A 17768-nucleotide genomic window follows, 5' to 3' on the forward strand; every position below is an offset into this window, starting at 1 on the left:
TGAGAAATTATTTGGAAATGCACTTTATGCGGTTATTTACTGGAATTGGATATGAAAACTATTCGTCCATATATTTACGGTTAATAGTACTTACGTGTACATGAATGTTCATATATAATATTATAATAATATTCAATATGGATATAGATAAATTAAATTTACTGTACATAGTGCATATAAAACACTTCAATAAAGTAGCACAATGGGCAATATTCAATCCACGCTATTAAATCATAATCAGTACCACCTCTGCGTATTGTGTCCTAAATTTAACGAATCAACTGGAATTGCATGTAAATACTGATTCCAATAATGCAAATAAATTGTTGTTACCTACGCTTGTTCGTGATATATTAACATATTTTATGTTTTACACACTCTTACTTACATTTGTACATTATAATTAATGATACATATATGTAATTAGAGATTCTATTTAAGGTACTTTGTATTTTTCAAAATAATTACACATAATATATCAATAGTAATCATAAAAGTGACGATTTAATAAATGCTTCATATGTATAAAATATTATAATTTATTAATTTTAATCAATTAAGCAATGCATGCACTTATAGTATTGAAATAACATCGAAAATTCACAAGTTTCTGCTTACAAACACAATGTACCTATACCTTTGATCTATAGGCTGCAATGACCGTTATAAGTGTATGTTTGTACTGTTCACACTCAATGAGAATAACTTGCACACGAATAGAATACCTACGACAAAACCACTACAAACGAAACGAGTGTTTCTTATCTAACAGTTGTACTATTTTAAAACGTGTCAGAGCCTTCTTATAATTTAACCGAAACCTGCGTGCGAATCAGAGTTCTCAAGCTCTGATTGGTCTCCGGGGCTTAAAATGTACACGGCCATTCTTACGGAACAATCAAGTCTTAGATTTTTAGTATGGTTATATATTTTAACGCGAGAGCATGATTAAATGTCACCTATGGCTGGACGACGAGGATGTATTTAAATGCTATTCCATTCGGTTATTGCGACACAGACTGTGCAAAAACACAACGTGTGCGGATGATCAGTTCCCGTATCACTATAAACAAATTAACAATTGCAATTATGAAAACAACAACGAAACGAATGGACAATGTAATGATAATATAATCGGGGTGGAAAAAACCCTTTGTTTGTCATGCGACTACTGCAATAGCACACAATGTGTACTGCAGTTTACCTCCGCTTGGTGTGTTCGTTTGTTGGCTTCACGTTTTGCAATCGCGAACACATTAAAATACTATGTAATTCTATCTGCTTAACTTTTTTGGTACCCTGCAAATTCAAAAATAATTTTAATAGTGAATTTTACAGTCTGTAAGCCTTAGCACAAACGGAATAGGTAATGCATTTTTATTTTTAATTTATTGCACGGCATTATATATAATATTATGTTGTAAAGTCTATTGAATTTAACTACAGCACAATTCACAATGTGTCCGAATTGCATTAGATGTATTAAATTTAAAACAATTGTTGTAAATAAAATGTAACTCAAGGACTAGAGAGTGGGGTTAAAATACAATTTAATATCTTAGTCCATTCTAGTTGCACCAATAGTTATTGGGTCAAAAACTCACAGCTCGTTTTTAAATGTCGTAAGTCGTAATAATTATTGTGCTATCTGTGCTGTGATGAAAACGATGCCAACACTACCGAGGGTTTCCACTTTGGCGGTATGCAAGTTGAAATTAATTAAAACGTTCCAAAACGATTTTGTGATAATATGCATTTACCTTTAAAATTAAAACTGAACAGCAGTAGCACCGGTTTACACTTAACATATTAATGTTTTATTATTTATGCGCTCCCGAAAACACGCCGTCGTTGTGACGGTCTTTCGTATAATGCCGATAACAGCGAATGAATTTGTTGCGATAGTTTTAACAAATATTGATTCTGTTCGAATTCGATTTCGGCCCAAAGTTCCCAGTTGTATACTGTATAATATATATATATATATATATATGTATATAGTATTCGATTGCGGCATTTGTAATGGGATTATTATTATAATATAGTGTCGGTCGTTTCAATAAAACATTATCAAAACAATATTATAATCGCGAACTACAGTTACGAACGCATTAATAACGGTCACTGGTATAAATAAAAGTGACCTTACATAAGATAATTATTTAAAAAAGTCAAAAGGTACCTCCTACATTATTTTGTCGAGAGGATATATTTTTATACATGTATAAATATATATTTATATTTTTCACGAGAAATTTCACACTGAGCTTTTCGCGTGTACTATTTGATTTGATTGGACAATCAATTATTTTGTTTACATTGAATTTGTATAGGCGGCCGAGCAAGATTAGCAGTGATCAATTAATATTTTTAATATTTTTTTACTACAAACTATGATGAAATATCCATGATAATTATGCTAGCGTAAATATTTGTTTCATAATTCATCGTAGTCTGTCATTAATTTTCATTTAGGTAATTAAATCGCGCGAAGTATGCAATTTGTCTGCACACTATTTCACTATATCTCGAATAATTCATATCTTATTAATACAATATTATAAGCTCGCGAATAATCAACTGAAATGATACTAAGTCGCATAACGAGCATGATTATTATTTCGAAATGTTCCTTTAACTTTATTTTTTATTTAACTCTAAAACTTTGCGCAACTTTGCCGAAAAAAATGTCATTGAAACTAATTTTTAATAATTTTCATGAAATAAACTTCAGAACTTTCAAATTAATCGCAAGCAGATAATTATAAGCGTGAATATACATATAATATAATAAAGTCGTTATAAGCATTTTATATACATAATACTATATTATATATAGCGATTTTGCCATTGTACAGTAATTTACATTTTTATTTTTTGAAATTCCATATTGAATTTTTATTTAATTTAATAGTAAATTGGACAATAAATTATAAATAATAAAAGAATAATATTATGTTATTATACTGTGTTCATAAAAAAGTCATATATAATTTTAGTAAAACATGTTAAATTTTTTGAAAAAACAACCTAATATCTAAGAAAAAACACAATAGTATAGGTTAGGTTCTCGCATTCAAAAAAGATACTAAAATGAGTTTTATAGTATTGTATATTAAAACAAAAAAGGAAGCTATAAATTATAATATATACTATGTACAATAATATATATATATATATCTTCAAAAATATAACAAAAAACTTTCCAGTCATTTCTAGAAGATTTTCTTCTTTTAACGATATATTGTGAAACTTGTTATCTCTGTGAAAATTATAAATAAAATGTCTTTAATCAATCTTCAATGGTGGCATTATACTTTTTGATGAGCGGAAATAATTTTTTTAAAGGTCATTTCAGGGAAAGGGGCGGATGTTACAAAATGATGTAAATACTATTTTATTATATTATTATTTATTGTTATCCTTTCTCTCATTTCTGATAAAGATATTTTCTCATGCAACAAAACATGAAAAATATTAATTTTATCTAGTAGATTTTTTTTAAATTAATTAATTTATTATTATTGCCTACTAAATACTTTGATTATAATATGTATAAAATAATGACTTAGATCATGATCTATTTATATAAATACATGATGTATTTCATAAACTAAAATATACACAAATCAAAATTATACAATCATTTTAATTTTATTTAGATTTATTGAATTACAGGTAGATATACATATTATATTGATTAACTAAATAGTCATGATAATAATAGTTATTGCTTATCAAATTATGTAATATTATTATTAAATGTCATACATTGTAGATATTAGATACTGCAAAATTCTAATTTATTTTTATTTTTTAAATATAATTATATTTGCGATAACATAACATAAAAAGGCGAAAAAACGATTTCTGAATATGTCTAATATATTTTTTTCCGAATGAACCAGAGTAATTGTGGTTACCAAAAACTTCAAATTGTGTAGAACACCTTCATTTCGACGAGGGTAAAACTATATATAATAATTTACGCCAATTCAGATTTTTTTTTTTTAGTCAACTCCGTTATATTTTTTCCTCCTTTATTCCAAAATTATTACTGAATCGTAGCCACAATTTTTATTCGTGTACCATATATAGATATATATAGTCAACGGAAACCAAGGGGCTGAGACCAATAATAATTTGTCAGTAAAAATAACTGTGGCGTGGCCCTTTCCCTCCGTATCTATTCCTCTCTCATACTCTCTCTCGTATTTTTTCTCTCCCTCATCTTTCCAGTCCATCTTCCTCCAATTCTCCGTGGTTTAAGTCCTCGGTATCTATCTTATACATACACTCACACACCCGTCACTCTCTCTTCTCTCTTTCTCTGCGGGATTCCGGAAGGACGCGAGGGGCTAAGAAAAATGGCTTCAGATTTTTATTATAACTCAGCGTGTACCGCCACTTATTTTGGCATAGGAAGCGGGTAGCGGCGTCCCGGTTGACCTCCACGCTACTACTACCGACCCTTACTCATTCCCACTCCTATCTGCCGTAACCATCCACTGAAAACTTGGAGCTGAAAATGATTATGGCTAGACTATTCAACATGGAGATTTATGACCGGGCGTATTATAAAGGTCCAAAGTTTAAAAGGTCCACATCTATGATCAAAGATACGTCTGGTCCTGTTATGTATCATATCACTCAAAATTTCACGTTCTGCAGTGACGGCTTTGAAGGCAACAAAGTTGTATTTTTTATTTAACTTTTGTTTACGATACGTGTGTATAAACTACAATAAATGGTTTCACGAAGGACCCCAGGAAACAATGAAATGTTTATTCCATTATACTCATTCAGTCGACAGAGTCTAATTTCGAATTTCGATATTGAAAGGTTTTTTCAATACGTTTGCGCGTGGGTATATGTAACGTTTGTTTTCCTTTTAGATAATCGTTTTGTAACGGTAGTTGGGGAAAAAGCTTTTTGAAAGTGCGCGCGCGAAAAGATCGGAAAGGGGAGAAAGGAAAAATAATAGAGCTCTGCGGAAAAAGAACCAATATTATACACACACACACAAATATATATATATTTATAGTAAGTACGCAAAGGCGTTTCGGAAGGATTTGAGCTTGGAATGGAGGGAAATAAAACGGGCGCTGGCAATATAATTCAGTTATAATGCGTATGAGGTCGAAGATTTAACGTGCCATTTGATGGAATTTATCTACGAAAGCCAACCGGCGCGCGGCGTGGCCCCGTCGATTTATTGGCCGACTAGCTATAACAAAAACTGCAAACAGAATTTCGGTATATGATAGAAACCTATATCTGCGAGTGAGTACGTATAATTATGTTTGTGTGTGTGTTAAAAAGAGAGCGCGTTAGTATGCGTGTGAGTGCATTCATTTCCATTATTTGGTCGACGCAATATATTATTTAACGTATACGAAATATCGAGATGAGTGTAAAAATACCTTTTTTTCGTTTTTATTTCTTTTTAATAATTTATTGCTTATTTTCGTTGGGTTCGTTCGCTCAGGGTGTTTTGGCATGGTCACTGTAGATTATCAACGATTTTTTACGCACGCAATAGGTCCTTAATGCTAGTATTTTTTCTTTTTTTACAAAATGTCTAATAAATAAAACCCAAATTTTCACTTGCTACTCGAAGTTTTGAAAACTTGCGCGTGTACAGCGGTGGTGAAATCTGCGAACCAGTAAACAAAGTATGATGGAAATCATAATTATTATGTTATGTATTTAAATCGTTGACTTTTTATATAGACGTTTGCGATTTAAAACGAGTCTTTTTAAAAGTTTCAACAAATTCAATCAACTGTACCTACAAATCACAAATTAGATATCTACTAGAATGGCTTACATATACTACCAAGTTCCAAACAAAACAATTGATATAATTTAGTACTCAATTAACTCGTTTTCCGTAGTAATCTAAAACTTGATTCATATGTTTAGACGTCGTGTCTTATCGTGGTGACTTAATGTTTTAGTATTCACGTAACATAATTATATAATATTAAAAATTGAAAAGGTAGCGCGTTTAAAAATGTATTACCTCGTGACTCGTACTATAAACGCTGTAGGTACAAAAACGATATTTTTACAGGCAAATTATATCTTGTAATACGTTATTTATACGGTCGAGGGAAACCCATAAAACATTTTTTTTCTATCCCAAAATACACACAGTATGCACGTAGTTAGGTGTACTATATATATACACTGTAATACCTATTGAGTTTTGCAATAATCAAACACATATATAGAACATATAATACAATTTATAATGCGTATACCTCACATTGACGTACGGACAAAGCATGTTGTGCGCCTGCAGAGGCGGGCTAAAAGGGGTGGACTTCTATTTCCTAGTGCAGACATCCCTTGCAAGCATAGCACTTAGTTAATAAAAATAATTTGTTTTTTATTTACTAACCTATAGGTAATAAATAATAATTAATATCATAGTATCATCATAATTTTTATTATTATAATTAAATGCATAGTAAAAATAAAATAAATACATACACGTCATAGACATTTGAAATATCTCATGTAATTGGATTCCTCTCCACCACAAAAATATGCTCTGTGTATAATATCACATATTACAATAATGCGCTTCACGTCGAAGGTGAGAAAAACTAAAACAAATACGTTTGACATTTGGCGTATATCGTGTGTATATAATGCATAGTATCCTGCAAACTTGTTCTAAATATGTTATGTTAATCCGAGAGAACTTTGGATAAGTTAATTTTCTCTACAACAATGCGACGGTGGGTGAAAACTCGACGGCACGATTTGAAGTCATTACCATGCACACAAATACACGCACATACTACATACAAGTATACTTTAACGGGTCGTCATATGTTTGCATGCGTGTGTGTTTGAGGGACAAGGAGTGCGAGTGAGGGGAAAGGATCTACCACGAGATGTGCACGACTAAATTTAACGCACGGCTTCATGTCGTCGGCGATTTACTTCGCTCACTCGACTGAAGACCGTTTCGACGATATATTATAATAACAACACGATAAATAACCTTAATTTTAGTGCATCAAACACGTAATTCCAACGAAATTCTCGGTCGACCTATAATAATAGGTGTATATTATATTCGTGCAATGTCACCGCCGGTATTCGTCAGATCATTTTACGTCCTCTTATACGTTATTTTAACGTTAGCGTTCTATATCAAAAGGAGCACCGAGTCACTTTATATATTTTATAAATTTTCTGTTGTGAACATCAACAAAATTGTGTTTTACGTTCACACGATCCCGTGAAAGGGCTATATATGACGTTATTACACACAGCTATTCGAGGACATGTACATTTTTATTCAATCAACGTGTATACTGTATACATATAAGGGTTGTACGAAAAATGCAATTTATCGACGGGAATTCATGCCAAACAAATGCGTTTGATCTATTTTAATTGATCGCCTATCCATATTGTTAGTTAAACTGGTGTAAATGCGTTATATAGACTATAGGTATAAATGTATAATACAAATAATTCACCATTGTAATGATTTTTGATTTCCGCGAACAGAGCATTATGTAACAATAATTATGTGACAAATAATTTACGAGTACCTATCTAAAACAAATATTATTTATTAAACTGAAAAATTCGGAACAAAATATCTAACGAAAATTATTATATACTGATACGACCCGCGTATCTTTAGTTTGATTTACCCGTCGGGTGTTTTTATAATATTATATTCGTAATAAAAACTTATTCATCGATGAGTCTGATTTCATTGCTTGGCGGAATACGTTATGAATGTGTAATTTACGGTGAATAAGAACGACTAACGGATGAGGGAAAAACGGATAATAAATAGTTTTTGGTGAATCAAATTCGCATACACGGGCGGCAGGAGGTTGTTTAATTTGGTCAAACATAATATTATATTATATAGGTACCCTAGAAATCTCTGGTCACTGCATGTGATTATAATAAAAATATATTATTTTGTTTTGTACTCTGGTGAACGTTTTGTTTGCGGTACGATATATATTACATCTGTTGTCGAGTTAATGCTTAGAAAAAACAACGGCGTGACGGAAAGGTTAGGTTAGGTCATGAAGGTGCTCAGAATGACCGTACTATAATAAGTTCTTTTGATACCCATTATCGGGTACAGTGAGCTGCGCTGCAGTGGACGGCTGCTGTTTATTATCGTGTCATAGCTTCCGATCGATTTGCACGTATAAAATGTTATTCCGTTCTCGTTTTCTAAAAAAGTAATAAAAAAACCCTGTCCGCGTCGTTCGATTGCTGTTATATACATCCGTGTATAACATTACGTAGTGCAGGGAATTATAAAATATCGTTTGAACCGACCCGATTCACAGTTTTCAGGCGACGTCTGATATTGGACGGAGCGAATGATGGAATGATATATATATATACATAAATTATAAATACCTATATAATATTATATATATTATATACATAATTATATGGAGGTAGGTACATACAGTTGGCCGAGCACCCTCACCAAAACATATCTGCATCGAACACTGATTGATTCATGCCACACCCCCGCCTACCCCTCGTATTTTGCCCGTCCGCTAACACCGCGAAGTCATATTACACGCGTAGGTCGGATCGGATATCGACGTTTTTCGCGGGCATAATTATTATATCTGTACCTACCTATCTGTGTACAGCGAGCGTGCGTTCGGGTATAATATTATCTCGCCCCGCTCAGAATAAGCACACGTACCATTATCCCCTCATATACGCACCTGGGAATCGGATTTTGATTATAAGTTTTCGCATAACTAATGCCCGCGCGTAGTTTTCGCATAAAGACTATAACCACCGCGGCTACCTGCTAGCATCCCAATTACGGTGAAATTGGCTCGTTTAAAACTTAAACTGTCCTTAGAGGTATTCGTTACTGCGCGTGTAATGTATTACGCGCGTACATGGCGTACATTATATTAAAAGCAAATATCGCGATACTGCTGCTGATGAAGTGTGCGCTTAATATTGTGATGTAATTGCGAAAATAACGGTTGTGCCGTACGCGTATCGTATCTGGAAAATAATATTCTTCGCCCCATATGAATGTGAATTATTACCGATTTAAAACGAAAATGTCAACGGTAAACCTAAGTTTTGATTTGGATAACTGGAATAAGTCATGGGTTGATAATAGATTTTCGGTGAAATTACAATTGCGATTGATTTACGATTATGACTTTACGTTTTAGTATTATAGTGGTCACAGTATAGTATTGTTATTAAATATTTTTACGAATAAAAACAGGAACAGTTGAAACTTGCAAGTGTTTAAAATGTTTAAATACGATGTAGATAGACATTTAGTTTACTAGACTATTATCGCGATTTGCTTAAAACCACGTGTTTTTTATAACTTACTAACATAGCAATATTCAATGTATTAAAGTATTTTAGTCGCGAAGATTGAGATTTGAGATCGATTATTCATGGTCCGAGTTAATCGATTTTTTTAACTCTGAATTACAATACTCTTCGTGCAGTATTTTTATAGCGTTGTGAGTTACGTAAATAATGTTCAACTAAAATTGTATCATGACATAATGTATATAATGTTTTAAAAGATAGAAAAGAAATTGCATATCGATGAGATTTGATTTTTTACTATCAAATATTTCGAATAATGGAATTCCCACCCACAGATATTAAAATAATTGATTTATTATCCAATGTTATTGAGTTTGTAAATATTTTTTTGTGATATAAATAATACAAATATTTTCTTAGTTTTTTTTCACCATTTATATATTTACTCGAATATCATTATAAGAAATTTGAAAATGGTATCCTATTCTCTATATTATAAATGTTTGTTTAATTTTTTACAGTCTATAGAAGTGGTTTAACCCATTTATTGACCAAAAACGGTTGCTTTAAAAAACTGAAATATATACATCTTTGTACTGCAAAAATAAAATAAAATACTGATCTATAATTCGCTATCGCTATATTTAGAATTTAATATGTTATTCTTCAGTAATTTTATTATTTTAATTGATCTTCTATGTCTCTTAAAAATAAAAAATGAAGTGAAATCAAGTCGAATTAGTTTATTTTTTCTATACATTTGGGTAATTACTTATATCGAATTCTGTAAACATATGAATAAAGGTTATGTATATTTGTTTAATTCCTACGGACAACATTATAAAAAGGAAAACAAGAAAACAACCATAGTTGGGCTAAAGTAATACATAATATTATATATATATATATATTATACAGAATCTTTGCCTTATGGCGAATAATATTATTTAAACCTTCGTAGAATTGAAGATTTAACGAATATCCGTCAAAGAAAATCTCCGTGGACATCTCTTTACTCGAGGGATTTCATATACCTTAACTTAGTAAAGTTAGATAAACTGACTCAATGGGTCTTCCTGTGGCCATCACATTTTCGTTGTCGGAAAGTTGCAATGAAAATATAAGACATATAAACAATTCATGAATTTAAAGTATTAATGTATATACGCACGCTATACAGTATAAAATGGGTTATTTTTTTCTAACGTTTAATATTTATGGGAAAGAATATATAACGTCACATTTTTTTTTTTTTTTTTAGAATTTAGTATCAAGTGTCCCATGAAAATAAATTACCCACAGAAATGTGTGTGTGTGTTAATAAAAATACGATTTATTAAAAAAAGAAAAATAAATTACAAAAAATAAATAATTCAAGCAACAATATGTGCGCTCGCTCCGGTCGTGTTTATAAATTGGTCGGAAACACTAAATCCTACTGAAAACCTACCTTAATCAAAAGGTCCATGAACAGTTTAAATTTACATTTAAAAATTTAAATAACACAAGCCCGAAGGTGAGTAAAAAAAAAATTTCCGAAACTTCTCAAAGATATGATGGCTTCAATAAGCTTTTGATATGCAAAATCCACCGCCTGAGAGTTTACTCCTAGTTTCCCATTTTAAAAGGGAAAGTTTTTTTGTTTTTAGTTCCCCACGTTGAATAGTTCCCGCAAATATTATATTTTATATAGGTGCACAACTTTCAAAACTAATTCTATCAATTTGATTGTAGCCAAGAATAAAAATTTACTCTGTGTAGGTACCTACACAAAATCGATGGCGAGTCATAAATATAATATACAATTTAATCTCGACGTTCTTTTCAATATATCATACTTTCCTTTCATACTTAAAGTGACGTCGGCTTGTGCCTTGTAGATGTTGTGGTCATAACGCGCTCTTTGTGATTTCAATAATTAAATTTAAATATAAAATATATAGATATAGAAGTACGAAAATATATAGACACAAGAAAAATGAGCAAGTCATTGTATAATTATAAAGCTATAGGTCAAGTGTACCTTCGTCATTGAGTAGGTCACTGCAATATGAATGTGTTAAATTTGAATTCAATGATGTGTATCTCAGTGGTCATTAATGAGGATTCCGATCGAAGACGTTAAGACTATATTTTATGAGTATTACTATGGAAATTTACCAAATAGTAACTAAAAACGTAGTTTATTTTTTTATTAGATGTTACGGTTGATTAAACTTATATCTCCCAATAACATATCACATATTAACATTATATAGTAATAATAATAATAATAATAATAATAATATTGCGTATAATATTATTTACTGTTGTCAATTTATAAGCCTTTATATATATACAAAACATAGCGTCGAAAGCATGAATTCGTTTATGGTTTAATTAGATTACATTATAATTTAAGTAACTATTAATTATTATGTATAGTATTGTATAGATAATAATATAACTATAAATAAATAGTTATATATAATATTATGTATATAATATAATATATTTTTATATTAGTCTTAAAGTCTGAACATTTTCAATGCTATTTGTATTGATATTTAAATTAACAATTAAATTTTCGAAATTTGTTAATTCTTTTTAATCTATTTCTACTACGAATCTATTCACATCAATTAATGGTACACTAGTACTGACTTATGAAATAATAACAGCTATATATAGTTCGTTCAAAATAAAAAACCTAGTCGGCGACGACCAGTTTTCGTCGGTGGTGGTCAGACAACACCCGTTTGTCTATCATCCCTACCAAGGTCAACCATCCGTAAGCCGACCGTATAAGTGACCACGCCCTTGCTCAGTACCTAGTTGGCCGCCGACTAGGTTTTTTATTTTGAATAGACTATAGTAATATTTTCTGAGAAAATATTATTATGTATATTATTATTATTATTTTTTGGGTAAAAAAAAGTTAATCTATGGTTAGGTTATAGAAAAAAGAATAACTCATAGAAATATAAGTATGTACATAATAAAGTATTATTAGGAATATAATAGGTTCATAGACTGTCTTATTTATAAAAGCATTGGTGACTTTTTACTTTTGACCTCCCTGCAAGTAACAAATAGATCCTATTTTCTACTAGAAACTACTCTCAAAGTTGAAGATTGAATATTTTTCTAATGTAAAAACTCAGTCTTCAGACACATACACACAAAAATAAAAACATATCATTGTAAAATCAATACATTCATCGCTCCTCATTGAATCCAATAATAGTTTTCATATACGATAAATTCTGAATGAAAATCTAAATACATTGAATAGGTAGTATTTATTCGATTATGTTTTTATAATAAACCAACAAAAAACCTCCTTTTATAGATGTTTAATATAATATAGGTACTGCCATACACCTTATATTTTACTTTCTGCGTTTAATTAATTTTTCCGCCGTGATAAATCTATTCGAAACTTAAATAATAATATAAAATATATTTGAATAAATGAGTACTTAACGGAGTCTTTATGATATTTTATTACGGGTTTAGTAATTATATTAACTGAACACAGTTTTCCACGGAACAGTGGAGAATTAAACACTTCAATTTATACCTCGCGTACAAAAAGTTTAAATCTTTTTTAAACAATTATTTTAAAAATTACTTGTGGTAGGAAATATTTGATTCCGCCACGACCTTACTGGTTACGGAATACACAACTAATATACATAAATAATACGTCATAGAAAATTTAATTACCAAAACCGTGTACCTCTTTTCTCAGTAGATGGCAAGTACGATTTTCGTAACAATAATAAACGGGTTTAAATAAGTTATTAAATTATTTTAAAGTATATAAATTCATTTTAACGTTAATTCAGACGTATTGCGTTAATAAACTAATAATTGTGTTCAATTAAACGATTCAAAGTACGAATGGTGGAAAAATAATTTCATAAATTAACACGTTCAGAAGTATTTATAATTTGTAGTTTATATGTATTCCTAACCTACGGTGACATGAATGTGCATACAGATGCCGGTCGTATATTGTTGTTATTTAGGGTTTTATTTTAAATATTTGGGACAGAAAATTTATCGTCCGGTTAAATATATTACATATTAACGTGTATATAATAATATTGTATAATATATTTTCTGTAAAAAAAAAAAATATGAAATGTGTCACTGAACGCAATAAAAATACATGTACATAATAGATATGTGTATAATATAATGCTTATAAAATAGTGTTAATGGTGTTAGCGTTTCGAGTAAACGTAATTCATTTCGTTCATTGTTTTAGGACCAACGGGACTAACGGGATAGGCACACGGCATCATAAAGTACACAAATAAAATAGAATCTACACGAAAATAACTTACACTATTTAAACTGGAAGGGCATGTGTCAATAATTATTATAACTTGACCGATACATTGTTTGTTTTATGTTTTCTATTTATACCTGGGTTGTTCTCATGATATATAAGACGCGGATATCATGTTGGGGGTTTTGTTTAAGTTTAAGATTTAGACATATTTTGCAATTGAACGGCAATATTAAACGATACAAATATAACGATTATATAATGTTGCGGAGTTTGTCAAAAAAACAAAGCGAAAATAATATTACCTATTACCTTAATTATTGTTATTAGTATAATATTTTCATATTTCCATATTATAATAATTTTAAATTAATTAAATTATTATTTCTTGATAGCTGAACCTCAAATGTTGTATTTCTGTATACGTTTTTTAGATTCTGAACGGAGTGATGAATGTATTGAATTTACAATGATGTATGTTTTTTTTTTGTGTCTGTGTAAAGCATAACTAGTCGAAATAATGCTTCAATTTCAAACTTCGGGGGTGGTTTCCGATGGAAAAGTGAATACCCTTGGTGCATTATACAGGTAAAAAGTAAACATTTTCCAACAGTTTTCAAAAAAATAGAGAAAAACAAAAAAAAAAATTTTTACGCAAAACCAGTTTTCGTCAAAATCGAATTTTTTATTTTGCTATAGCTCAAAAACTAATCGATGTAAATACTTGAAATTTTCACCAAATGTTTATATTAGCGTTCTCCATACACAGTTAAATTTTCAATGAATTTTGACTTTTTTTGAACTATTTATAGACAATTGAAATTTTCCATTTTTCTAAGTATTTTTTTTTTTAAATAACGATAAAAATTTTTTGGCTGACCAGAAAATTTTGAAAATTTAATACAAGGTTTCTTATAAGTTGTTCTTAAAGTAATAAAAAAAAATTGGAAATCGTTAGTCACAATTTTTTTTTTATAAGTGCTTAAAGTTCGAATTTATACGAAATATGTCAAAATTGCGAAAATTTGCAAGTAATTTTGTGGTTGGAAAATCGTAAAAATGTTTGCTCTTATAACTAAGTTTTGAAAATTTGGTACAAGGTTCTCCATAAATTTTTCTTCAAATATCTGTAAAAAAAACTCTATCGGGTTCAGACAAAAAATTTTTATGAGTGTTTGAAATTTAAATTTTTACAAAACCGCGTTTAATAACGGTTTAGCCTCAAACGATTTTTGATATTTATTGTTATTCAAATAGTATAAGTCGTAAATAGTTAAACATTTTACCAGTTATTTAGATTGTTATTTTCTTTACGTAATTTGATTTTCAAAATATTTTGACTTTTTTTGAGCTATTTATAGACAAATGAAATTTTCAATTTTCCTAAGAATTTTTTTTGAAGTGTCGATAAAATTTTTTTGGTGGAATCAAAATATTTGAAAAATTAATACAAAGTTCCTCATAAGTTATTCTTATAGCGATAAAAAATTTATAAGAATACATAGGCGCACAATTTTTTTTATTAACATTTGAAGTTCAAATTTTGACAAAAACTCGTCAAAATCATGAATATTTGCAAATTATTTTGTAGTTCAAAATTCATAAAATTGTTTATATTTATATCTAACGTTAAATATTCTAGACTGACAAATCATCTCCGTTCAGAATCGCTTTTCGTATACAATGATACCTATCATTGCATTCAAATTTAACCTACCCTAGTCCGAGGTCCACCCCACCCCCTAATGTACAGCAGAGCGGTACCCAATTTCCAATTTTTTTTTCCTAGTTTCTTAGTTTAAAGTTTTTTTTTATTTGTTTTTGGTAGTATCTTACTAAAATAATTCAATTATTAATATCTTTTATATCTACCTATCATTTCAATAATGTTCATATTTTTTTTCAATTAGTTAAATGTTTAATGAATTGAAATCTAAACAATTGAATTGTGATTAAAATTATTTAACATTTTCAGAAAACAATTGTGGTTCTTATTTATATATATACATAAAAATAAAAGTTTGAATCACCATATGGTATAAAATATTTAAGTACTTGAGAATAAAGTTTTTAAGTATACTTAAAAATTTTTAAACGACATATTATCTTAGGAAATCTTATGTTTAAGGTGTGGGTGTTTGAGTGTTTGTAGAAAGTTGAGCATTTTTGGTAATATAATAATATTGTATAATTTAAATTGAAACATTATATAAACGACCGCCAACTTGAAAAACGATTGAATTAGATTTATTTCTATACATTTATACATCACTAACGTGTCGTGACTACTGTATTGGTACATATACTTGAAATTTACTAATATTTTGCGGCACAATTTCTTCTACGCCGTTCCGCACGAATGATGCCTCCTCGTTTCGTTTGCGTCTTGGCTCAATCGTCGACTCTCGTAGACTACAAAGTACAAACACGTCCAAGGTTAGGTCAAAGTACTCACTTCAAAGCGTATCAAAATAATAGTTATCGTGGTGCCAACCTCACATCGGCTATACGCAACACTGTATCATAATTTATATATATTATTATAATATACGACCAACACTTACGTGTGTGTACGCAACCGTCGTTGGGTGCAACGGATACAATGCCCAGGCAGTATAGATAGTGAAAAGAAAAAAACAATAATAAATAAAAACAAGAGTCCCGGGCACATCCCTCGTAACAATGCGAATAAACGTGAAAGCAAACAAATGGGACCTGGCAGAAAAAAAATATATATATAAATAAAAATAAAAATAAATACACACACACACAAACTTTCGGGTCACATCTCGTTCGCCCTCTATATATTTTTCTTTTTTCCCTTCCACTCAGCCCCGTTTCGCTCCCCCGTCACCGATAAAATGTGTACGTTTACACAAAACCAGTGGACCCGGCGTATACGAATTTATGTGTGCGTGTGCGCGCGTATGTATACGGACTGTGAGTGTATGTACACCGTGCAAGAGCCGTTCGGGTCCCGGGGGTGGATATCGATTCCGACCGCGGTGAGGGCGGCGGTGGTTTCTGGCTGCGTTCCAGGGAAAACGGTGAAGCCCGTCTCTCGGACAAAACGTTTCTCATGCCAAAGGAGCTCCTCTATAACTAAGTACTTAAAAGATAACGGAGGAACAAAAAAAAAATATATATATTTAAGGAAATAAATGACAATAGTTATAATAATAATAGTACTAACGATATTGATGACGATATAATCTTAGCAGACTTCATGTGGTTACCGGACAAACTGGTTGAAGGTGTGATCAAACGATGCAGTCTATGCATGCTAGCTGTAGTAGGTATATTGCATCTCACATTAATACATAGGTGTCTTAGTCGAAAAACGGTCGAAATGACCGAAAAATAAAATGATTTCGGGAGTCTTTGCGAGTGATTATTATCAAACGTGCCATGTGCGCGGGTAGTCGCCTAGAGCGAGGTTATACTTTATATACATTTGTGGACATTGTACCTATACTTGTGTAATTGTCATGTTTTTGAAAATGTCTCAGGAAAGTAGAGATGTTTCTCTTTCTGCGCGCGAGTCCGATAACTAATTTGATATCTTTCGGTGAATTTGTTGAGTCATGTTCTATTCTTGTCGGGATTAAAGTCATTTGAATTTATGGAATATCGTTCTACCGCACTGCAGGTTTAAAATCCTACATGCATATATATATGACTAAACAATATGCACATGCGTTATAATAACTACGAATACTAGCCGTATTGTTATTGTATGTATACTGTACGGTGAGCGTGTGTTATAATATAGGTTAGTAAGTGGGTATGTGTGTGTGTGTGTGATTTAAAAAAAAAAAATGTTCCCATATCGTCGTGTCCCTGACCGAGAACGTCGTTAATATTAAACCTCAGCCACCTGGTTGTATTCCTATCGCCCGCACTTTGGAAGCTGCAGGACATTTATTATTATTATTATTATTATTTTATACATGTATACACATAATATGTGTTTACCTCACGGTATATGCGTGTAAGGGGTAAAAATCGATTAGCCTATAAATTACGTAGCATATATATATACTTTTTTTTCCGTTGTCGCTTGTGGTTGGGTACACTGTTCGTGATTACTGCAGATTAAAAATATGTTTTTTTCTTTTTTTAACATTATCATCATTATTTTAACAGATATCACGTTTTCTTG

At 30.6% G+C, this 17768-nt stretch overlaps 1 protein-coding gene and 1 long non-coding RNA gene across 3 annotated transcripts in view; one reads left to right on the plus strand and one right to left on the minus strand.

The window, feature by feature from the left end:
- LOC114128483 (leucine-rich repeat-containing protein 4B-like) overlaps positions 1-17768 on the plus strand; it is a 283831-nt gene that overhangs the window by 33870 nt on the left and 232193 nt on the right. The window lies entirely within an intron of this gene.
- Positions 15832-17747, minus strand: LOC126551298 (uncharacterized). The gene is made up of 3 exons (XR_007605167.1): positions 17649-17747; positions 16171-16321; positions 15832-16018 (listed from the first exon to the last, which is right to left on the minus strand). It is a non-coding gene; the product is annotated as an uncharacterized LOC126551298 (long non-coding RNA).

This window comes from Aphis gossypii, chromosome 3 (genome assembly GCF_020184175.1).
Source record: "Aphis gossypii isolate Hap1 chromosome 3, ASM2018417v2, whole genome shotgun sequence".
Classification (NCBI taxonomy): Eukaryota; Metazoa; Arthropoda; class Insecta; order Hemiptera; family Aphididae; genus Aphis; species Aphis gossypii.